The sequence below is a fragment of the Eleutherodactylus coqui genome, chromosome 8 (assembly GCF_035609145.1).
Source record: "Eleutherodactylus coqui strain aEleCoq1 chromosome 8, aEleCoq1.hap1, whole genome shotgun sequence".
Taxonomy (NCBI): domain Eukaryota; kingdom Metazoa; phylum Chordata; class Amphibia; order Anura; family Eleutherodactylidae; genus Eleutherodactylus; species Eleutherodactylus coqui.
This window is the reverse complement of record NC_089844.1, coordinates 97,889,607-97,915,968: the sequence shown is the minus strand read 5'-3', so window position 1 is coordinate 97,915,968 and position 26,362 is coordinate 97,889,607.

The following is a 26,362-nucleotide window of genomic DNA, read 5'->3' as shown; positions in this document are numbered from 1 at the left end:
AATGAAGGGCACAAGGCACATTTCTATGTATTCCCCAGCTAATATTCCAGTTTTCTGTAAAACCAAACTAATTAAAGGGGTTGTCCCGAGGCAGCAAGTGGGTCTATACACTTCTGTATGGCCATAATAATGCACTTTGTAATATACATTGTGCATTAATTATGAGCCATACAGAAGTTATAAAAAGTTTTTTACTTACCTGCTCCGTTGCTAGCGTCCTCGTCTCCATGGTGCCGACTAATTTTTGGCCTCCGATGGCCAAATTAGCCGCGCTTGCGCAGTCCGGGTCTTCAGCAGTCTTCTATGGAGCCGCTCGTGCCAGAGAGCGGCTCCGTGTAGCTCCGCCCCGTCACGTGCCGATTCCAGCCAATCAGGAGGCTGGAATCGGCAGTGGACCGCACAGAAGAGCTGCGGTCCACGAAGACAGAGGATCCCGGCGGCCATCTTCAGCGGTAAGTATTGAAGTCACCGGAGCGCGGGGATTAAGGTAAGCGCTCCGGTAAACTTTCTTTACTTCCCTGCATCGGGGTTGTCTCGCTCCGAACGGGGGGGGGGGGTTGAAAAAAAAAAAAACCCGTTTCGGCGCGGGACAACCCCTTTAACATCGCTCTACTTCAGACACTAGTAACATATCTCTATGCACCTTTCTTCTTTCAGTGGCAAACACAATACATTAAAATTTTGGGCGTCTTACTGTAATTTCATCACCCCTTCCCCAGGTTTTTTATTATAACATCAGGCCCTTTCTTAAAACCATTGAAGGCTGAAGCAGATTTATCAAGGTGATCAAAAGTCAACCTATCCTGGTTCAGGAGATTCATCCTTTAAAAATGAACATATTGCTATGTTAACTATATTTTTCATGATACCCTGATGGTTCTTCCGGAGACTCAGCTTCAGTTTCATAGCCTTTATCTGGCATCATAAGTGCTCAAGATTATATCTATCAGTTCTTACAAAACAGAAACTAGATGGGGGGAGGTTGGATCTGCCATACTATCATCTGTATCATGCTGCTGCACTGGCCACCTGTATATTGGTCTGTTCTATGGTACTCAGGGTGAGTTGAAGAATTTTTATGGAAGTAAATCCACATAAAAACGAATCAATTAATTATATATACCACAAAATAGGACCAAAAACAGACCCTCATACAGTTACATAGATGGAAGAATATAAAAGTTAGGTTTCTTGGAATGCGACTACAGGAAAAAATGACTTTTTCCATAAAGCAGCGTCCCATAGGGCACAGGGCATACATTGAGGAGCTGGGAGGGCAAGATGCTGGCTTGTCACGGTGGCACTTACCACACTCCCTCCCAGAGGGACACACGTAGCCTCGGCCAGGGCAGCGCTGGTTCTCTTTTGAACACCACTAGGATAGGAATGCCCAATAAACCGGAGAACAGGGATAGCAGATGTCATGGGTGACGCCACCATTCCGTTACCCACTGGTATGACCCTTGGCAGTAAATAAATGGAGCCGCAGACAGAAGTAATGTACCTAAGGTTCCTGGGAACGGTCAGGGCCTGGCAAGACTTTACTGGAACAACTTCTTGCATACAAGGCACAAATGACAATGATTTGCAGTGCAGGTATCAGACAGACATGAGAGTACCTCCACCCGGTGATCCCAGACTTCAGGACGGACGAGTGTCAAAAACAAATGGGTGTACCTCTACGCGGTGATCCACTAGATCTGGATGGCCGCATAGGAAAAATGAATAAGGAGTACCTCTGCACTAGGCCTTGGACGTGGTACCTGCTTCTTGCTCACGCTCTCTCTCTCTTCAATTGGGGTTCACTCTTCTCTCATCTCTGGAACATACACTCTCAGGGAACCTCTCTTCTTCCACCATTCATCACCACATGAGGGTTGAAGGTACCCCCATGTGGCTGGCACTCTGAAGCCTCAGGAACTCAGAAGAATCTCCAAAGAATGGACCCTTTCCCACTCTCACACACTCACATTTATAGCCTCAGTAATACCACGTGACAGGACATAAATTGATACATTTACAGGCAATCCCCAGTCTTTTGCATACACTTAACCCATCACACGCTGCAGCTGTGCAATACATATAACAGAATGACTAGACAGGTTTGCACAGTGCACCTGTCAGGACCGGCGGCTTGCGGGGCCTCCATGCCCGCACCGCCTGTCCTGCCACTCGGGCTGCAGGAGTGCAGCACAGGGGAGCCCTGGATCTGATGGTCTCCCCTGGCCGCCATAATTCTGGTCGCTGTCGGGTTGCTAGGGACGCGGCGGGGGCCGCCCCACGCCACATCCCCTTTACCATGACTACCAGGAGCACTTCCCCGGTCTCTGTCTGTTCAGCAAGGCTGGTGGTGATTTTCCCAGCATCTCCTTGATTGGGCCCTGCTGCTGTCAGGCTACCCACCCCAATCAGCTACTGGGGTGGGAGTTCTGACAGCATTCAAACGTTTCTGTTTTCTTCCAGCATTGCCAGTGTATGTTTGGTCTCAAGCTGCACCAGCATGCTTTTGGATTGATGACCTGTTGTGACTTCCTTGCTCTGAACCTGACTTTGTCTTCGCCTGACCCTTTGTACTGCATTCCCTCTCGTTGCCGACCTGGATTGCCTGACCTGATACTGTGTTTGTTAGTTTCCCTGCTTGTCTGTTGTCTGACCCCCTCCAGCATTTATCCGTTAGTCATTCTCCCTGCCCCGCATCCCTAGAGAGTCTAGGGACTGTCGCCCAGTTGTCGCCCTAGGGGCCTAGCCCAGGGGGGCAAGTAGCTGGGGACAGGGGTTGCGGGTAGTTTTCAGGGACCTCCAGCACCTGGACCGCAGCATCCTGACAGCACCAACATAAGACATGACATGTATGGCATTATGGAGGGGGCCAGGAATTTATGTACTGGGCCACTACATGTTTTTATTGTGCAAAAGTACTAAAATGTAAAGCAAAACCCTTCTACTTATATAGTATCGTCATATTTGTACTGAACTATAGAATAAAATAAAATTTGATATTTTTAGCCTACAATAAACAGCAATTTCACCATGGTGTTTGTGGGGTTTTTTTGCTATCTTTTTCTATTCCCCCCCAAAAAAGCTAATCAATTAATTATATATACTCCAAAATGGTGCCATTAAAATACAACCTGGCTCATCGACTGTTTCAATTAAAAGAGGGAAAAAAAATAGCTTGGTCCTTAATTGGAGTTTGTTACCTTGGACCAACTCCGTAAATAAAGTAATCAATGAATAGCGAAAAGATTGGGTGATTCTCTCAACATTTCCTATTTGCATTCCGGTACAGTATTAGCGCTCATTATATTGCATTGTATTAAATACATATTGTGTTCAATTTATTTTACAGGTCACTATGGATATGATGATACCAAACGTGTTGTTTTTTTATTTTCTTTTTATATAGAGAAGGGAAAATGCACAAAACAGAGGGGTTTTTGTTACTATTTTTTTAATGTTTTTTTTACTATTTAGATTTTTTTTTACAATTATTTTGTCCCTGTAGGAGACTAAATTGAGAAAACCTATGACTGCTATAATAATGCATTGCAGTACTTCTGTTCTTCAGTACATTATCGCTCACAATAGCGATCACAGGTAATGTCAACTTATCGGCCCTCCGCTATTACAGAGCGGTGGGGCAATGGTGTCATATAGGGAGCGTGCTCTCTCTGTGAACCCTTAACATACTAGGATCTATATTGATTGCGGTATGTAAAGTGTTAACAGCAGGGATTGGTGTTCTCACTGTGGGAAGCTCACTGTCAGTCATAGCCAACTTCTGTCTACAGGGCATAAGTTTGCATCCTGTTGCATTAAGTACCATGCTCTAAAGTGACTTTGCATGTGACTGTCCAGCTATATGTAGCATAAAGTTTGTGCTGCTGGCGTCCCTCTACTATACTGTATACATATGGTCCGTCATTTATTTAGGTGAATATAGAATACAGATAGTAATGGCACTGTCCTCCCTGCAGGCAGGGATGGTACAGTCTCTAGCTGGTCATGTGATGCTGTGCTAATGCATCATGGAATTGATAGAACAGAATAGTGAAAGAAAAATCAGGAACATATATCTGCAACGAGATAATAAGCATCAGAGAGGAAACTGCACTGCATGTAAATTACTTTAATACAGAGTGTGACAGGTAATCAGGTGAGGGGTGCAGGGAGTGAAATATGTGTTTTCACCAGAGTGGCCCTTTAAAGGTCTTGGCCGAGTTGTAAGATCTTAGGACAACCTAATTTCCATGCAGTAAAATAGCAAATGGTAATATACTCACCTCTCCTCGATCCTGGTGTGTCCCGTGACACTGCTTGTTCCGCCGGTGGTCGCTGTTTACAGCGACAGTCCCACCCGGTTTACAAGGCATCACAGGGGCTGCAGCCAATAACAGAGCTCAGAGATCGATTGCAGAGCTTTTCTATTGGCTGTAGTCCCTGCTACATCCAGTAAAGTGTAAACAGAGACCAAAGTGGGAGACCAGGCACCGTTGTGGGACACACCAGGATCGGGGAGAGTCGAGTATGTCACCATTTGTTATTTTACTGCATGGGAAAGGGTTGTCTCAAGATTTTAGAATTTGGACAACCCCTGTCTGGTATTATGTTTGTGGTATTATGGGTATTAATGCCATGCTATTGCACCCGATTAATGTTCCTTTCACTGTATGTTACTAATGCTTTGTTTGATGTTCTTGTAATACTACTGTTCTTTTTACTGAGTGGGATTCATGCTACTTTAATATGCAGTATTAATAATGATATTACTTTTTAGCATCAATGCTCTTTTTATTGTGCAGTAATAATATTTAATAGTAATATTATTTCATTTTACTATTTAGCATTTTATGATTTCATTTTTTATTTAATAGTATGATACTAATACTAGTTTATTTTATTCATTTTTTTTAATTTTCATTTTATTATACAATATTAATGTTTATTTTATTTTATTTAGTGATGCTAATGCTTTTTTCATGGTTTCAGCGTTATTACAGTAGTTTAATGCTAGTTTAATTTTCTGGGATTGATTCTTATTTGATAGTGTGCTAGTAACGTTCTTTCTATAGCCAGTGATTAATGCTCAATTAACTGGTCTGTATAACGGTTCATTGCTATATGGTATTGAATGTTCATTTATATACATTATTATATTTATGTACATATTTATGCCCAGCATTAATTCACATTTTATTATGCTATATTGATGTGATTTTTTATGAAATGTATTACCATAAGTCTCACTCTATTGTGTGATAGTAACGCCTTTTTATTGCTTGACATTTTTGCGGCTATTGTGCGCTATTAGCATTTTTCTTAATATATAGTCGTATTGTAAATTTGATTTTTAGGCATTCGTGTTTTTATTGTTAAGTAATAATATTTATTTTTGTAATGCTTTAGTACAATTTAATGATGCTTAAAATCATACAGCATGTTGTAAAAATCAATGCTGTTTCTATATGCTGGGCACTTTTCCCCCATAAAATGAAAAGCAGACTTTTTAATGCCTTTTTCATACGTATCAGTTTCACTGCCTTTTTTTTATCACTGCTGCAATTTATTATATGTTACACTGTAATGAATAGGATTTTATGATATTCCATTCAAACAGTGCAGTAGAATACAGCATGGTTTTCAAGGTAGGGTGGTGGTTTGTAGCAATTTTTCTGCATTTTGACCAGTCCGTTCAAGAGAGAAAACTGCAGCATGAAAACTGCATGTTTTTATATTCAGAAAATAAATCATGGTTTTCCATAGGGGCATGTGCCAAAAATCTGTTCTTTCTATGAAACTGTATCTATTTATATGCATTTTTGGTGTTTTTTTATGCAGGAGACTGGGATCAAAGAGGGTGTTCGGTAGGAGGTCAACTTTGCCAACTCATCACATATAAAACCTGCATGTGTGACCTTTATCTGATAGGGTATGAAGACATGCCATTTGATATTAAGAATCTGTGAAGGGAAGCCGGTATGAGGATTTTTGTGGACTGACATTATTAAGTTACATTCATGTATTGGACAGTCTTTCGACCATTATTTTGCAGAAAATCTACTGCATAGTTATCATGTGGTACATTCAGAATCTGCTGCAGATTTCACACTACACAGTGCATCGCAAAGTATGGAATCTGCAATGAAAATCTGCATAATTTCTTCAACAGGATAAGCATGCATTTGAAAAACTGCAGCAAGCTTTGAATTTTGCAAAGATACTTAAAGACAATCTATTACGATTAACCTCTCCTGGGCAGAATTCAAATTTTTAACAGCTTCCCAACTTAATAAAATACACGGAAGATGCCCACAGCATAGCACAGTGAACAAAACTCCCTAAACTAATAATCAAATAAAACAATTACAATACAGTTAGTCAATGCTACTAGAATGACCCTTGCTACATAAATACTGGCCCAGAAACAAGCTTGTGACATTATTACAGCACCAGAACCAACTCATAATATGAATATGGTACCAAAACAAAGTACATAACATGAATATAGAACCATAGCCAAGCTTAGTAGATTAATACAGCACCAAAACCAAGTTTGTGACCTTAATACAACACCAAAACCAACTCATAATATACATACAGAACCATAACCAAGCTCAGTATAGTGGCCCAGAACACCATCCTGGTCCCCTCCATAAATGTCATACATGTTTTGTCCTATGTAGATGCACTGTGCAAAGCTTGTCCTGTCATATCCAGTGTGTGTGTTGCACAGCTGCCGCGCTTGAGAGGTTAACTTTAATAAAATCATTGCATGCCTGTAAATGTATCAGTTTGTCATGTGGTACAAGTGAAGTTATAAATGGGAGCATTTGAAAGTGGAAAAGGGAGATCCATCTTGTCTACTTGAGAGTGCTACCACAGAGTTGCATGGAAGCACCTTTATCTTCCATGTAGGTGAAGATGGAGGAGAAGTGACATCCTGTAGTGTTTGGAGTGTGGATGTGAGAGGAGTGAGTCCGTGCAACAGAGAGAGAGAAAGTCCATTACCCAAGTTCTAAAACAGGTACCGTGTTTCCTGTGCGGCTATCTGTAATTAAGATCACTGCACAGAGGTACTTTATTGAGACACCCACTCATCTGCTGTGCGGGGTGTATATTGGCTAAGCCTTCCTGAATCATTGTTTGCCAGAGTGTCTGCAGAGTGACCCCTGCCCCACTTCCTGCACTGGAGTACTCCCAATCCAGGACCAGTGACATACAGATAACGTGGACTGTAGGGCTGTATTTATCCTGTGCATCCTCCCTACCTCTGAGCTATAGCCAGTAACTGCCTAAAATGAATTGTACCTTCATGACCTGTGAAACCAGTTATTTTTAAGTAAAGTTATACTGGGCCCTAACCGTTCCTAGGGACCCGGGGTACTACACACAAGTCTCGATGTTCATTTCTCAATTGCATAGAATAACGGTGTGTGGGAACGGTGGCATCATAAGTGATTTGTACTACTACTTCCCCCATACCATTTATTGGCGCTCCCTGCCATAGAAGTGTTGAAGCTGGCCTGCGATCCTGCTCTGGCCTTGGCTACGTGTCATCTCTCAGGGACCAGAGCCTGGTAAGTGCCACCGTGATGAGACAGCACTTATCCCTGCCAGCTCTTCATGTTAGCCAGGTGCCCAGGGTCACCCCTGTGGGGTGTTGCATCAGTAGACAAATATATCACCAGAACCAAGCTTGTAACATTAATACAGCAGCAGAGCCAAGCTCATAATATAAACACATACCAAATTCAAGCTCATTACATAGAAATGGCAAGAGAGTCAACTTCAGTTTTTAATAATACATCTATGCTGTAAAATAACGAAAAAACAGACTATCCTTACCTCCCCATTTGCTTTCCCCATCTCTGCGGTCTGTGCTGCTCAAGTGTCCCCTCACTTCTGGGTTCCGCGATTACATGCCATCTCCGTGTGATTGCTGCAGCCAATCCCTGGCTTCAGCCGTCACAATGCTAAGGCCAGGGACTGGTTGCAGCAGCACATGACTGGCTGCTGGGAGCAAGTGAAGACAAGCGGTAGGAGATAGAGGTTTGATAAGTGAAGTCTGTTTTTGTAGTATAGATTCTGCTATGTCCTATACTTCACCCAAGACCCATGCAGTTGCCAGCCCTGGGTGAAAAAGAACCATATTGGAGCACTGCTTCTTACCAATTTGGTGAACTAACTGATTACAACAAACAGCTATACCGTTTTTGTGACAACCAGTTGATTCCCAACCGTGCTTCCGCACCCCTAGACTACTATCAAGTGTGGATAGCTGAAGAGACACTTATATTCCCAGCCAGTATTACCATCTTTTGGGGCACTTTTGTGTCACACAATCCTCCTGGGGCTTTCCTGAGTACCTCTGCTCTGGTCAGGCGGGAAGGAGGCTATTCCTTCTGCCACTCACTGGTGCTCTGTTTCCCTCTAGTCAGGCAGAAGGAAGACTTCTACTCATTCCACTCAATGACACCCTATTCCCTCTAGTCACTGCAGTGATGGCGAACTCCGTTCCTGATCCTTAGCCAGGGACCCTTTTTCCTTAATCAGCCTGCTCCCATCTACTTAGAACAAACTTACTTTCCTGCTGCTGCAGCAGGCTGAAATGGCCCACCCTCCATGCTAGTTCTATATGCGCCCAAATTTCTCAAACTAGAACTATCCGGTGATTTTTAATTGGCCCCCTCCTCTTAATTTTTGAGCGAATATTATGCTAGCCACATCACAACTCTCTTTGCCAAGGGGCTGGGATGAACCATGTAATACTACATTTTACCATGCAAATCAACGATAACGCGGCAGCATCAATAGCTGCAAAAAGTTGTTTAAAACTTTATTCTCCCATAGCAGAAAAAATAGGGTGTCAGGTAAAAAAAAAATCCGCGCTCAATAGGGAGTAAAAGCTGAGGACAACTTCACGTGCAAGAAATAATTTGTTGTAACACTTACTTGAAAGGAGGGGGGTATGATGCACAAATGCCCCCTCCTATGAGTGTCTTCCACAGGGTAGAGAACTTGTGTCCTTTGTGTTTGTGTGGTTCTCCAGTCCTGCAACGTGTAGTCCGGTGTTTAGCCACTGTTACAGGATCCTAAACACCAGACAGACTGCCAAGGAGCTGGGTTTATAGGTGAACACAGACCAAATAAGTGTTACAACAAATTATTTTTTGCACGTGAAGTTGTCCTCAGCTTTTACTCCCTATTGAGCGCTGATTTTTTTTTTCCTGACACCCTATTTTCTGTTATACCTGGGGGGAGTTCTGGCTCCAGACCCCCCGGTTTGTATCTGCAGCTCTCCTTTGACTCAGAGGATCGGAGTTTTGAGGAAAGGATTCACTGTGATTGTCTATACATGTTCTACCAGCCTTGGATCACACCGACCTGTGGCGCTCTCTATTATTTTCTGGACTTTCTGGTATAGCAGAAAAAATGACAGCTTAATTTCGACCTGTTGGTCTTTATTAAGTTTGATACATTCCAACGTCCTCTTCTTCATCTCTCCATTGGTGACCAAATGTCAGAGGCAATAACTCCTAAAGTAGGACCATAAAATATAACTTTTATTATTAAATACTAAAAATAATCACACTATATACATTTTAAAATTCCATATCAACCACTGTTGTATGGACGGGGTGCAACAACCATTTGCCTGCATGTGTCCACAGATCAATAAGGACAGGTATAAGGAGCCAAAAGGGTCCTCCCTATAAAGTACAAGGCTGCATAGAATTTAATTAGCTGCTAATTAGCGTCTACTAGCTTCTACAGCTGATGCAGCTGGTGAGTACAGGGGAAAACTCTTTTAGTGTGCCTTTATCCTTCAATGAGCCCCATGTGGCGCAGAGTGTTAAGGCAGAAGAAACCGTTTGCTTCAGGTAGCAGACTCAAGGTTGACTCAGCCCTCCATCTTTCCGAGGTCGGTAAAATGAGAAACCCGCTTGCTGGGTGGGTAAAAAATGAGTGGGGAAGGCATTGGCATACCACCTCGCGAAAACAGCCTGCCAAGAAAACGTCACGATATGACATCACGTGAGGAGTCAGTCATGACTCGGTGTTTACACCAGGGGACTTTACCTTACCTTAACCTTCAACAGCTATTCCTGGCACAGATCTGGTGACAGTAATAGAAATCTAAATCAAATCAACACTTGGTGTGACCACCTGTTGCCTTCAAGACAGCATCAATTCTTCTAGGTACACTTGTACAAAGTCAAGGATTTTGTATGATTACAGTCGGGTGTTTGATTAACCAATTAAACCAAACAGGTGATAATCATCCTTTTTCTATGAAGGTTGAAATACAGTCATTACCTGAAACAGAAACAGCTGTGTAGGAAACTTATGTGAGAAAAACCCAAATTCTTCTGCAAAGGCAAGGTTATGGAAGACAGTGTCATGTCACAGGTCACAAACCGTATATTTAAATACCGATTTCATTTTGATTTCTCTTATGTTCAGTCATTTTGCATTTTGTTAACTGACAAAAATAAACTATTAAAACTTCTATTTTTGAAAGCATTCTTACTTTGCAGAATTTTTTTTTAATCTGCCTAAAACTTTTGCGGAGTACTGTATATCTGTCCTGCATTATGCTCTGCAGTCTTATTCTCCATTGTTTCTAGCTGGCTGTGGGCGCAGTGAATCTATCCCTCTTAACAAGAAGTTGCATCCAGCGTCTCTTAAAGGGGTTGTCTCGTGAAATCAAGTGGGGTTCAGCACTTCTGTATGGCCATATTAATGCACTTTGTAATATACATCGTGCATTAATTATGAGCCATACAGAAGTTATTCACTTACCTGCTCCGTTGCTAGCGTCCCCGTCGCCATGGATCCGTCTAAATTCGCTGTCTTCTGGCGTTTTTAGACGCGCTTGTGCAGTCCGGTCTTCTCCCTGGTGAATAGGGCCGCTCGTGCCGGAGAGCTGGTCCTCGTAGCTCCGCCCCGTCATGTGTGCCGATTCCAGCCAATCAGGAGGCTGGAATCGGCAATGGACCACACAGAGCCCACGGTGCATCGTGGGTGAAGATCCCGGCGGCCATCTTGGTAAAGGAAGAAAGAAGTCGCCGAAGCGCGGGGATTCGGGTGAGTAATAAACTTTTTTTTTTTTTTAACCCATCCTTTGGGTTTGTCTCGCACCGAACGGGGGCCTATTGAATAAAAAAAAAACCCGTTTCGGCGTGAGACAACCCCTTTAATATCGAGTCCGCTCCTGGCCAGGACCTGATGCACTGTGTCTCGGTGCATCAGGTAGAATAATGAAACACATTACTAGATACTTAAGTATTGCATTATATTTCTAATTTATTTATAACACCTTATTGAAAAAATGCTTTCCAGGCAAAAATACATGCATTTAAGAAAAAAAATGTCCATAAATGTGTCCATAGCATTTAAACTAAAATAAACTACAATATATTAAGGGATATTCCTTTAAAAAAAATTATATCCTTTTTTTCTTTCTTCCAAGATCCCAGAAACAGCCCTGTAAAGACTATATAAAACTGGTCCTCAATAGTGGATGGGTTTAAGCAATGTTTTTTTTGCAACCTCACAAATAAAAGGCCTATTTATAGTAGTAAATGAAATGTAAAAAGGGTTAACTATGTTCCCAGCAAGTCCTGGGATTCTCGAGCGGTGACCTCATTCAGAGTGAGCCATTGTCTCACAAAAGGCATATGAGGCAAGCTTACATATTCTCACACCCATACATAAACCAGCCATGACATCATAGTAACCATGAATGGCCTAGGGAAAAGTGCATTCACTGTCATCCTTTCCCAAGAACTAGTCACAAAGCATAATCCTTACACTGACTTTCAAAACCTATGGTACAAATATCCTCAGTATGACCCAGACAGATTTAATGGTTCAGTTGAGCACAAAATAGCAAACTGCCCTATTGGTGAGATTTGATCATTCATACGGTAAATTAAGTGGCACTAAATTTTGAAAAAAAACGTTTTTAGTGGGTCATCTTTAGTTTAACTAGAAAACGTGTCTAAAAAGGAAAACACGAACATCAGCTACCACAATTCTGTTTTGCTACAAAGTGTGTTATCGATTAATGGTGGAATTAGTACCGTTGGCGTTGGGTTCCATACTTCATGCTTCTAAACTAAAGTTTAATAAAATGTATCACCTTAACAGTATCTTATTCATACAAGTGAACCCTGTGGCTTTGTGGCTATAACCCCTTAGTGACCACCAATACACCTTTTTACAGTGGTCACTAAAGGGCTTTTAGCCTGCACATACATCTTTTTAATGCGGTGGCCTAGCTGTCTACTAATGGCCAGGTTCCGGCTCTAACTGCCAGAAATGGAGAAACCTCACATCATTACAATTTAACCCCTTATATGCCACAATTAATAGCAACTATAGCATATAAGCAGATAACAATGGGAGGGGGCTCTTTCTGTCAACAATAAGCACCCTACAGTGTGATCACAAGGTCTCAATGGCAGCTGGAACCCTGACAAAGGTTTCTATGTCTGCTATGTAAAGGCCCTTGAAGGCCTTTGATGAAAGGCAGAGGAGAGACTCATAGTAGTTCCCAGGGCCGTGCAAAAGTGTTTTCAGAACTTTGATGTGAACTGAACCCCTCTAACTGAGATAATGTCATCTAAAATTCCATGTATTTAGAAAACTTCTTGGTTCATCAACTCCATGGTGTGCTCGAGGTTGAAAGCTTTTTTCTATGGGGACAAAGTGAGCCATCTTTGTAAGTTGGTCCACAACAACAAAGATGGTAATCATCCCTTTCGAGGTGGGCAGGTCCACTATAACTTCCATCAATATAAATACCCATGGCCCAGATGGGATTGACAGAGGTTGTAGGAAACCCAGAGGGCAAGCTCGTGGTGTCTTGTTCTGGACAAATTCCTTGCAAGAGGTGACATATCTCTTCCCATCCTTTTTGCAGTCAGGCCAAATAAACGAAGCATGAGTTCCAGAGTCTTTGTGACACCCAAGGTGACCGACCAGCTTGGAATCGTGGACCAGTTTGAGGACTTCAAGCCGACCAGCCTCAGGAACGTATAGTTGATATTTTCATCTCCAAAGTTCATTGTTTAACGAGAGCTTCAAATCCTTAGAAGGATGACTCAGGAAAGGGTCACTTTCGTAGCCTCCCTTGAACTTTGTTAGGAGGTCCTCAGAATGCAGGATACCTAAACAATTTTTGAGGGAAAGAATTGTGTAGTCTGTATTTAACTTCTCTTCAGGCTCTGAAAATATCCTGGACAATGCATCTGTCTTGCCATTTTGGGAACCGAGCGGTAGGACACAATAAAATTAAACCTTGAAAAGAACAGGGCCAATCGTGTTTGTCTCAAAGAGAACCTCTTGGCAGTATGGAAAACTTCTACATTTTTGTAGCCAGTATGGACCGTTACTGGATGATGGGCTCCTTCCAAGAGGTGCCTCCATTCAGTGAAAGTAACCTTGATGGCCAGAAGTTCCTTGTTCTTGACATCATAGTTTTTCTCCACAGGTGATAAGGTGCAGGATATAGTTGCATCTTATCTCCGACTCATTTTAATAGGATAGCTCCCACAGTGGAGTTAACCATCTTCACAACAAAATGCAATTCTAGTCTTGGGTGGATCAGTACTGGTGCTGAAGTAAACAGAGTCTTAAAATTTGTCCAAAGCAACTTGTGCCTCCGAGGACCAGGAAAACGTGTGTGCTTTCTTTGTGAGGGAGGTGATGAGAGAGATGACTTTTCAGAAGTCCTTGAGAAATCTTCTGTAGAAGTTTGCAAAACCAATCAGGCACTGCACGTCCTGCAAAGTTTCTTGGAATGGGCCAATTCTGGATGGCTTTAATTTTGCTGGGATCCATACTTGAGCCATCTGGGGAGATAATGTATCCCAGGAATTGAATTTGGGTCTGTTAAAACTCACACTTCTCGAACTTGATGTAGAGGTTATTCTTTTGGAGTAATTCCAAGACCACTCGAATGTGCCTGCTATGTTCCTACAAATTGTCAGAGAAAATGAGGATGTCGTTTAGATATGCCACTACGAATGGATCCAACAGTTCTCGAAGTACGTCATTGATAAAATGCTAGAGCATTGCAGAGACCAAACGGCATCACTAGAGATTCGATGTGTCCATATTTTGTTCTGAAGGCCATCTTCCATTAGTCTCCAGGACGGATTTGTACCAGCTTATATGTTCCTCTGAGGTCCAGTTTAGTAAAGACATTGGCTGCCTGAAGCCTCTCCAGCAGTTTTGCAATTAATGGGAGAAAATAGCGATTCTTAATAGTAATCTTGTTTAGTTTCCAGTAATCAATGCATGGTCGAACAGTAGAATCTTTATTTTCAACAAAAAAAATGGGTGCTCCCACCGGGAAGGAAGAAGGCCGGATGAAGCCTTTCTTTAGAATCTCATCCAAATGTTTCCGAAGAGTCTTTAACTCTGGTTCTGAGAGGTTGTAGATATGCCCAAATGGAATAAAGGATCCAGAGAGCAGCTCAATAGGACAGTCATATGGCCAATGAGTTGGCAGTTGGTCAGCTTTCTTCTTCCCGCAAACATCCCTCAACATCTGGCAGTTAACTGGTAATTTCTCAAAGTCCTGTTGACCATCCCCGAGGTCTTGCATTGGTTTAGGAGCAGATAGTGCCATCTGGCAGTTATCCTTACAGAATTCTGAAGGGAAGGTAATGGTCCTGGTTTCCTAGTTGATAGATGGATTATGGGTAGAGAACCAGGGGATCTCGAGAATCAACAGAATTGTAGGGTACGAGATGAGCTGGATGCTGATAGTTTTTTGATGATCAGGATTCCTGCAGAGCTGCAGTTCAATTGTCTTCTGTGTGACAGGTCCCGAGCAAAAGAGTGACCCATCCACAGTTTCCATTTTGATCAGTATGGGCTTACGTCTAGTTACAATGTTTTTGTCAAAAGTGAATCTTATGTCCATAAAGTTTCCTCCTTTTCTGGAATCCAACATCGCTGAGCACTGTGTCTTCTGATTACCTGTAAAACCTCTATTGGGAGGACAAAATGGTGGAGCTGGCGAAGGGTTTTCAAGCCGTCTTGAACTACCAGTGCAAAAGTGTGTTTGGTGGCATCAGCTTGTTTCATGATGGCTGGATTGCTCATGATCTTGACATTGGCTAGAGTGAGAGTCCTTTGGAATTTGTTTAGACAGTTTACGGCATAATGTCCCAAGCTTCCACAGTGAAGGCACGGATTTTCAGCCTGGCACCTTTTTTTTCAGTAGTGAGGAGGGGTTTGCAGATGACATCAACCTACATCGGTTCAAGTGTGGCTTCAGTCCTTTGGCTGGGGACTCAACATGGACTGACTGAAGGAATAAGAGGTGTCGGTTCCCAAATCCCACAGTTTTTCTTTTTGCCACTTGGAAAGTCTCTAGTCAATCCATATGCATAGGTGAATGAAGTCTTCCAGGTAATCAGGGGTCTTCAGGGGTCAGGGCAATTAGGGTCAGGGCAATCAGGGGTCTTCACTCTCGCAAGTTCATCCTTTACTGCAGCGACAAAATTTCGTCATATAGTCTGCAACGGAACATCGCCCTTGTTGTAGGTTATTTAAACTTTCTTCAGCCGTGGCATAACTGTTCAGATCATCAAAGATTTGACCCATAGCGTTCATGAAGGCAACGAGGTTATCGAAGAGATGACTGTTGGTCTCTACATAGGGCGAGGGATATGCAAGCTCCTCATCAGTGAGGAGATTGATGATTAAAAATATCTTCCTCCCATCACTGGTAAATAAAATGGGCTGCATGTGGAAATAGATTTGGCACCGATTTAGGAAACCTTGGTATTGGCGACAATCTCCACCAAATTTCACTGGCAGTGGCATGGGGGCATCTGGCACTGAATTCCGCATCTCCAGAAGTTGCCTCTGTAACCCTTCAATCTCCCTTTGCATTCCAGCAACCCTTTCTTGGTAGGAGAAACAAACTCTTTGAGCTCTGTGACTTGTTTCCTCAGAGTAGTTACTACGGACTCCATTATGAGGCGTGATTAGTCTGTAGCATCTTAGCGGCGCTGGGTAGGAGACACTGGAGTAGTAGCCATGCAGATCTGGAGAGATAATCAGGGACAAACCAGAAGTCAGTAATGTGTGTTCTTGGTATGCAGTACAGAAGGATGAGGTGAGTAACGTAGTCCGATGGAAAGCCAGATGTAAGCAACAGGTGGTCTTGGTATGCAGTACAAAAGGATGAGGTGGGTAGCATTGTCGGGAGGGAAGCCAGGAGTCATTAACAGGAAGTCTTCAAGTCACTTGTAGTGCAAAAGGAGAAGAGGAGCTAGATCAAGGCTATGGAGCACAATAATCAAACAAGAAGTGCGTGTAAGGGCTAGGCTTATATAGGAAGTGCTAATTAGCAGCCGGGCAGGGCCAGGACAGAAAGGCAGAGCAGAGGAGCTTGTCGAGCAAGCTGGATAGCACCCTGGGGAGAGAAACCGTCCGGAGAACAGGAGGTCCCAGTTTCAATTCCTGACATCCTGTTTGCCTGATTCTACTCAAAGCTAGTACTGTGGTGATGTTCATTTATATCTTATTTCCTGTGGTTTTCTCCCATCCAACATAGGGTCTACTAGTGGGCTAGGTTTGTGGTCAGGTTCACCCTTGTTACGGCAGCTTATCTGTGTATAGGCAGGTCCCTTCCCTGGATAATGGTCTATAGGAACAGTGTTTTCCTTGTATCGGTTTTCTTTATTGTTTACCATTGTTTTGTGTGCAGTTGCAGTCTGTTTGTTCACAGCCCATGGGGATTTCAGGGTTACAGATCCAGCATGTCCAGTTGGACATGACAGCATGCTACAGGGAGAGACAGAAACTACACTAGAAAATTCAACTGTTGCTAAAGTTCCAGTGCTTGAACCCCTGTTCATGGACTGAGATATCTGTTTACTAGGTAAGAAAGTAAAGCAGCACCTGGGCTAAAGAACAAGCTTTGAACAATGAGACATTGTGAGTATAATTTATAACCTGCATTTCTAATAGATTGTATTGATAGTAGTGGAATGTTAATCCCTAAAGCGAAACTGTGTATTATATTCCATAGACTGTATTTATGTGAAATGGTACCGATATTAACCAAGTGCTATTGATATTGCTCACAGGTATTAGTGAATTGCCCACAAGGTCTTTCTATTTCTACATTTTAGCATTAGATAGTCCTTAGACATTTGAGGTAAAACATCAATTGTTCAAAGTTTATTATTCTATTGTCCATACTCAATAAAAATTGTACCTTTTGGTTACTCTATCCAGTGCGTCGTATCCTGAATCCTGCATCGCTACACCTCCACCTGTGACAATTTAGTACTATGACATAACAATGGCATGAATAAGGACATCTGGACCATTTTCCTGTATGTTGGAATAATGTTATAGATGACTCTATCTTCTAACAAAAATGATTCAAGCTGACTATGCTATATCCTAGCCGTAGAGTGAAGTAGCAGATAGTATTTACACTATAATAACAGTAATCATTGTAAATAGGTGTCTGTCATTGGGGTTATGGGAAACACCGATGCACTGATGGCAGGTAGATTCATTAAGTACTAATGTGTCCAACTCAATAAATCTGTAATGAGCACCAATCTGTCTGATGGATTACTGCATCCATGACCTCACTGTTTGATAGGTACCAATTTGTCTGGACAAATAGCTTTATAATAGGTTACACTATGGAACAACATTGTTGGTACTTTTTAAACCCTTAGCTGAGAGATGATAAAACCTTGACCCCTTGCATTTTCACCTAAATGATCTATCTTCCTTTGAAGGTATCACACGTGTTCTGAGGAATGTAGTAAATTAAAAAAGTACAGATTTCAAAGTTAAGCAATGAAGAAGCGGCACTCACCAAGGTGAATTAAAATAGACCAAAAATCTTTATTCCATATGAAGAAATAGGGGGCAGGGGGACACAGTGCAATAGACGACAGCCGTTTCAAATCTTCTGAGGCTGTCTCTAGAAAGGTGAGACAAAGCGTTAGTAGATGTGAACCGGCTGTCGTCTGTTGCACTGTGTTCCCCTGCACCCCATTTCTTCATATGGTCTAAAGATTTTCGCTGCATTTTAATTCACCTTGGTGAGTGCCGCTTCTTCATTGCTTAACTTTGAAGTCCATGCCTGCTTAATTTGCTGAGCAGCTCCTGAGACAGAAATTATAATTATTAGGGTCCATCGCATGATGCATCCGGCACCCCAATATTTTCATTTTTTTCTTTCTATGAACAGGAAAACAAAAATCTTGACGGAGGTGGGAACAGAGTTAATAGAGTTAAAATATTACACAATAGAAAGTTGGAAATATTATAACTCTATTATAACTCTTGAGATCATAACTCTATGGATAACTAGTAATTGGTTCCAAAGTTATCAAAATGTCAACACAAAATAAGAAAAAATGAAGATTGAAGAAAAATAAGTAGTAAACTACAACAGATAAATCAAGCCCTTACATGTAAATGTCTGAGAAAGCTGCTGGAAGCTGTAAATCACTTAGAAACACAGAAGATTGATGGCAGAAATAGACCACTTCGTCTATTTATAGCATATAAAGGCATATCCGGAGTTTCGTGCATGTGCGCTCACCTGCAAGAGTTGGCAAACAGGCACAACTCTTTGATGTGTTTTGTGTATTTAATACGGATTTGGACTGAGGCCTTAGATTGTCTCTGATGGTAGATCAGCTCAGTGGAAGACGGATGAAAGCTGCATCTATTGTCAGCACTGTCACGGTGGAGTCATCAGATGGCTTATTAAAACTATATTATTACTGAAAAAAAGACACATTTTGGAACTGGAAATAATATTTTCTCAGGTTTGTATAAGACGTGTACAACATTAATTTTAGTGGCCTATCTTTAGATTATGTCATCAATTATAGATCTTGGGCGTCTGGTTCCAAGCACCCCCAACGGATCAGCTGATTAAAGAAGCCTTGGCACCCAGGTGAGTGCTGTGGCCTCTTCAATGACATTTACAAGGCTTAGCACTGTGCCTCGTACTGCAGTTTACTGTATCTCAGTCCAATTCAAGTAAATGGAACTGAGGAGCAGTACCCGGAACAGCCATGGCAAAATGTATGGAACACTGCCTGGTAAACAGTGAAAAGGCCAAAGCATTCGGGATGTCATTCCACCTCATTGACATTGGGTTGTGGGATCATGAAATGTTGTTTGGACTAGAAGGCATTCAATATGATATATTCTATTGTCCTAATTATGGAGATTAACTAGGTGTTTCTAGTAAGCATGATAATTACCCAGTGGGCTTAAGCTACATTGAATTGTTCTGCATGAGTTATAGTTAAGATTGGAAGATGCCGTATACTATGGAATACCCTCAGAAATGGCTACGATACGGTCTGTGCCACCTGTAGAGTCGTTGATACATACTGATATAATTTTTACCCATAGGTATATGTTGGAGGGTTTGTACTGGCATTTGGACAAAAAAATATATATGTATTAGTGTAACATGCCGTTCTCCCTTTAACTTAAAGGGGTGGTCTCGCGAAATCAAGTGGGGTCATACACTTCTGTATGGCCATATTAATGCACTTTGTAATATACATCGTGCATTAAATATGAGCCATACAGAAGTTATTCACTTACCTGCTCCGTTGCTAGCGTCCCCGTCGCCATGGTTCCGTCTAATTTCAGTGTCTTCTTGCCTTTTTAGACGCGCTTGCGCAGATCCGTCTTCTCCCTTCTTCTCCCTTCGGCTCCGCTCGGCAGCATCGGCATTTTGGCTCCGCCCCCTTGAACGCATCATCGCGTAGCTCCGCCCCCATCACGTGCCGATTCCAGCCAATCAGGAGGCTGGAACCGACACACATCATGGGGCGGAGCTACGCGATGATGCGTACAAGGGGGCGGGGCCAAAATGCCGATGCTGCCGAGCGGAGCCGAAGGGAGAAGAAGGGAGAAGACGGATCTGCGCAAGCGCGTCTAAAAAGGCAAGAAGACACCGAAATTAGACGGAACCATGGCGACGGGGACGCTAGCAACGGAGCAGGTAAGTGAATAACTTCTGTATGGCTCATATTTAATGCACGATGTATATTACAAAGTGCATTAATATGGCCATACAGAAGTGTATAACCCCACTTGCTGCCGCGAGACCACCCCTTTAATATAAGAACTTGGGCAATTTGGGTGTTAATTGTTCTCGATGATCAGCACACATCAAACGCCTGTATGGGCTCATGTAAAAGGGCCCTTAGTGTACTAACCACCCCTGGGTCCTCTCTAGTTTCTCAGGGCTGTCTGCACAGGGGTCCTCTAGTTTTAGATTGTGTAACATAAACATTGATAATGTTCAGGGTTACACGGAAACTCATGCAGGGCTTAATTTGCAGTGATCCAAGTGGGTGAAAAAAGTATCTCCGCACTTTTAGGGTACGGATATAGGTAACAACAACTGACTGGCTGGTCCAAAGTGTTGTAACCTATGGTTTTATTAAACCCTATTAAATTAAAGTTTAATATAACTGTAGGTTTACAACACTTTGGACTAGCCGGTCAGTTATTGTTACCTATACCCTGGAAGTGCAGAGATACTTTTTTCGCCCACTTGGATTGCTTCTATAAAGGCTCCTGGTATACAGAGGTTCTGCATTCTCCTTAATGCTCCACCAGTACCCCTGGACACCAGATGGGAAAGATCATTTCTACAAGCAAACTTGGATACCAGGTGCAGGTGGGCTCCCCATGCAGGAATCCCCACTCTGCACCAGGTGATTGTGCAACATTTTCTCATACTCTTTATATACACTCCCTTTGACAAGAGACCGCGGCGCTGTTCTAAATATTTACTGCATTTAATCTGCAGTGATGGTGCGGTAGATTAAAGGCGTTTTCTGCCCTTTTTTAACTGTATAGGTCCTTCGGTAGCTGATGGACAGGGGTCTTCCTCTCAGGATCCTGTCTATCAGCTGATCATTTGCCCGCTGTTCAGTGCAGCTGGTCGAACATCATCATCATTGGACAGGAAAGGAAGTGACAGCGCCAGCTTCACTCCAATTAAAATCATTGGGAGTATCACACTTCTATTTCCTGCCTCTCTCATGGTCAGGACTGGATGTGATATCTTAAACATGAGCAAAGCAGGAAGTGGAAAAGCAGTGCTGTGCTACCATTAATTTCAATGGGAGTGAAGCTAGTGCTCCCGCTTCCTGTGTTGACCGCCGATGACACTGTCCAGTCCATTGCACTGACAGTGGGTCAGATGATCAGCTGTTAGACAAGGGTCCTGAGCAGCTGACATCTGTCCATCACCTACTGATGACCTATCTGGGGGATAGATCATCAGTTGAAAAAAGGGCAGAAAAGCTATTTAGGCTCCTAGACAGATGCTGTGAAAACATGTATGGGCGATTGTTAGAAGGATACCCAATGCATTATAAAGAGTTACCTACTTTAGAGCATTAGAAAATTAATTGCGCACTTTGTTTCAACTTTGTCTTGATACAATCCCATATTAGTTTAAATGACAGCTTTAACAATCATTATGTCATAGAAGGGCAACGGTCAAACAGATAGATACTATATTTACTATACGTTCAATGAAATTCCTGTCTCTTTTTTTCTTAACTTCCTCAAAGCAAAAATGAAATGTGCTTCCAAGCAGAAAATCACAGATCTGCTTCTCTTAATACCCACAATACACATTGCCTTCTCAGCTGGTATTTTCCCATTCTGAAAAGCTTTTATTCTTTGCTTTCAGATGTGTATTTTTCCCTTGAAAGCTGGAGATTTCTTTAAACAGATTGGTGCAGCATAGACGACAAACTGCAAACTGAGAGCATGGGCTTAAGAATTTTTCTGATTTACTTGCTGTATATATAATGGGGACAGTCAACATGGAGGAATTGTATAATAAGAGCAACTTTCTGTGTAACTCAGCCTTTATGTCAGCCAATGATGAAAGTCTTAGAAATGTGTTGTGCTCTTTGCAGAATGAGGATGCCCTGTAGTTTATATCCACGAGCCTTGTAAAATTAAATTATATATCAGCACTATGCCCCATCCAATCTGATGCTGAGTTTCACACCATGCAGTGTATTCCCACTGGTCTATTATAAGCTTTCCAATAATGGAAGCTTTGAGGAGCAATCTGCTTTACTGAATAATAAAGAATACTTTACCTTGATGTCATCCTTTAACAATTCCCCAATTTGATATATTTTATGTACACAGACACATTTAAAAAAAAAATTGTCCAGAATGGGGAAGCGGTGGGGGCTTCTGTCTTTCATTCTACGTTTAGAAAGGTAGCGTATTGTGTTAGTCATTTCATTGTTCGTACAAAAGGGTTAATTTTCTTTTATGAACAGAAACCTTTTCCTCTAAAGCCAGAAGGAGCTTTAGACAATATTACAAAAATCATTTCTAATGTTTATATTTTTCATTATGCAAATAAGTAAATTCTTAATTATACAGGGATTAAAAATCCAATTTGTTACTTTTAGGATAGATAATTGAACATGATATAAACCGAACCTTGTGTTTCTTTTTCCTCATTTCATTTTAAAATCCGGCATTTATTTATTTATATTCAATATAGGTAAATTCTGATAAAATAAATGAGATTCAAAGTGTTTCATCAGGACAGAAATTCAGAGAGCATCTTTTTTTTTTGACATTCCTGGATTTTTGTGAATCCGAAGTGTAGAAATCTATTGCATTTTTAACGACTTCTTTAAAAAATGAAGGCGTTTAGAATAGACGTACGGCACAATTGTAAAGTAACACAAATATATTGAGATATTGTGATGGTTAAACTGATTGTTTGTAAACAAAATATTCTGCTTGCATGTCTTGCTTTTCTTGACCCAACGAGGTACAATAGGGGTTAATGTGTTGCTGGGCAGAGTAAGGCTGATCACGCCACATTACATTGTAATTGAATGAAGAATAACTGTCCAGCTTTCCAGTGAAGTAAGTGTCCTGATAAGGGTAGACTGGAGCTGGGATGCCTAGAAGATCATGTACAAGCAATGAAGATGTATGGGATCATTTATCAAGAGCCAAGAAAAGACATTAACACGTTCAATGCCTTAAAGGTCACTATTTTGCTAAATATAATATGTACAAATGCTTAAAGTTGATATCTTAAATCTGTGCAAGGCGAGTGGTCATTCTGTTCTACATTATAATCACCATTTAGTATATTCAAGCAATAAAGAATTAACCAGCCACACAAACCTAAAAGCAGATGAACACAAACTTGGCTGATTCAATTGCTCACTAAATAAATATTTGGCTGCTTTCACACAAGCGTGCTCATGATGCATTTTTGTGTCCGTATTATGGATGACTAGCCTGGCCCAACTGTGGGGCTACTGACTGGAGCTCAAAGCATTATAGATTCCTATGATTAGTGTTGAGTGAACTGAACCAGTAGAACCCTATTTCAGGTTGAACATTGCTACAAGTTTGGTTTTGCACAAACCTGAACCATGCTTTTAACAAAATTCCACCCAAAACAGGGTTCTATTGGTTGAATCATAGAATTGTGGAGTTGGAAGGGACCTCCAGGGTCATCTGGTCCAACCCCCTGCTCAGTGCAGGATTCCAAAAGTTCCAATTAGTGTTGGTTCTCTCAACAGTAGTCCTGACACTGGTATATAACACTAAGAGCAATTAAAGCCCTTTATAACACTCTCAGACGGTGTTATACACCAATTTTAGAGGTTTTGGTAAACGTCTAGCTTGGTTCAACTAATTTGGACAGAGCCAAACTTTTTGCAAAATTTCGGTGAACAGGCAAATGGAATTTTCAAAGGTTCTAATGTTTTGAATTCAGGTCACTAGAGCCGTCGTCAGGCTGGGACAATACTGATTTCTACTATGTTATGAGTTTGGGTCAGTAGACCTGCAGTTGAGACAGGACACTCGTTCATAATATGGGCACAAAAATTAGTCCATATTACACTCAAATGAAAGTGGCCTTTGCTTTGTGTAGTAATATTTTTTTTTCTGTTTACAACTGGATTTTATAATTTTTCTTTTATTATCAACAGGAGAGAAGGAGCACAAAGGCCAGAGTGGATTGAACGATTTATGCCAGTTTTCTTGTGTACAAAAGTGGCTAATTTCAGCACAAGCCATAATTGCATAAAACTTTGTGACTTTTTGCAATTATTCATTGCTTTCGACACGTTTCAGAAAAAAAAAAGTGGGTTATTGCTCAGTGGGAGGTGGCGGGACTACCAAGAGCCTGGAAGATTTACTATAATTTATATCAGAAACTGGCACAAAATGTAACACAAATCTATGTCTGCTCATAGAGGCAAAGATTTTTTTTTTAGTGCACATACAGACATAGATGCTTTAAATTTATTTAGAGACGGGTGCCTCTTTATAAATTTGGCATATCTTGCTCAAAACCGGTGTATGAAAGGTTGGTCTTAATAAATTCCTCTCAATTTTGCTGACATCCAACAGTCTACCAGTCCACCAATGATAAAAATCACTAACAGCAACCCTTATGTGGACTCTCCCATACTCTATAAGCACACTCTACTGTCTCATCTAATTGACTTATACTGTGTCTTCTGATCAAATTATCATATAACCATATCATAGGAGTGTGAGAATACAGAGTGGCGTTGAGTAGGTGCAAAACTGTAGATTTACAGTACAGTAGTTGCTTCCGGCCTAGTACACTGGAGAACCAACAGTCTTAGTAGTGTTTCTTTTGGAGAAAAGACAGATTAAAACTAGGACTCAGCCACGACCTTTAGTCAATGCAGTCTTCTAAAACTATGAATCCAGCTACATGTATGTTGAATCTAATAATTGTTTTGTTGAGAAGATGTATAATCCCAGTGACATTTTATGAAACGTTTGCGTATGTTCTTGGAAGAATAAAAGAATGTCCCATATGGATTGAGTTACATCTTGGATGCTGCCTGACACCTATTATTCATCACTTTTCCAATATGGCTATCTCACCTTTCACATACATGCGTGGGTTATGCCCATTTGTGCTTATAAAAAGTGTTTGCTCTTTCAAACATAAAAAACTGCCTCCATCAGCATTAATTCTTTCCTTTGCTCCGGCCAGATAAAACCCCCAGCGGACGAAATGGTGATTTTATTGCAATCCTTGAGCCCTATTATCCCCACCCTTGTGACTTGGACACTATACCTTAATCACCCCAATTATCCCCTCCACATTGCCCTATGCACCAGTTTCTATTTATGTGTGCAAATGTATATATACATGTACATACTGTCCCTTGCACCTATGTGTGTGCATATATACATTTAACTTGCTTACACTCTCCTCCTCTTCAGTAGCAATTATTTTTTTTATTTTCCCTATCTCTCTTCCCTACAAGTCCGATCCATTTTTTAGTTCAAATTAAATCAGTTTCCTTTCCTGGCCCTTTATATACTTTTTTAATTCCACTTTTATATCATTCTTTATAGGCTCTGCTGCTTCTTCTATCTGGGATGAAACAACACACTATGAGAACAGAAAGTGTTTATCCTTCCAAACTTTGGGACCATCTGTATTTACTTTCACCACAACTGCCACTACTCCTTTCCCCTCCCCACCCACTCTCCAAAATCATATGAATTATATATGTATAGATAGACATGTCATTTATCTGTTTTCTATTTATTTTTACTAAATTCTATATATCTATACTGTAAAAAGGTGTTTATATGCAAGAATATTTTTCATACTCCATGTGGAGCCATGCATATTTTTGAAATGGTCTGTACTATATTAGTCATACAAATCTATACTAATACAAACCTAACCTGCAAATCATAAGCAAACTCTAAGTGAAACCAGCATCTTCTGCACCATATTTTCTACCAGATATATACTCATTAGAGATGAGCGAGCATACTCGCTAGGGGCAATTACTCGATCGAGCATTGTTCTTAGCGGGTACCTGCCTGCTTAGAAGAAAAGATTCATCTGTCAGCGGCGGACGGGGAGCGGCGGGGGAGAGCGGGGAGGAACGGAGGGGAGAGCTCTCTCTCCCTCTCTCCCCCCGGCTCCCCTCTGCTCACTGCCGCAACTCACCGCTCCCCCGATCGAGCAATTGTCCTTAGCGAGTATGCTGCTCATCTCTAATACTCATTCTAAAGTACGCATTCTATTCATGTTTTTTTATATTAAATGTATTATATATATATCTTTAAAAACCTTGCCTATTTTTTATCTCACAATGCAATTTAACTCTAACTATTCATTTATAATGTTTTTTTCATCTTCGTTTATCCTGTCATGTTCACTTCTTCCTCCCAATCTGCTATTTTACTTACGGTACCTTTGATTTGCTATAAACTATAGCTAGTCCACTGTCTGAGGAAGAGGTCT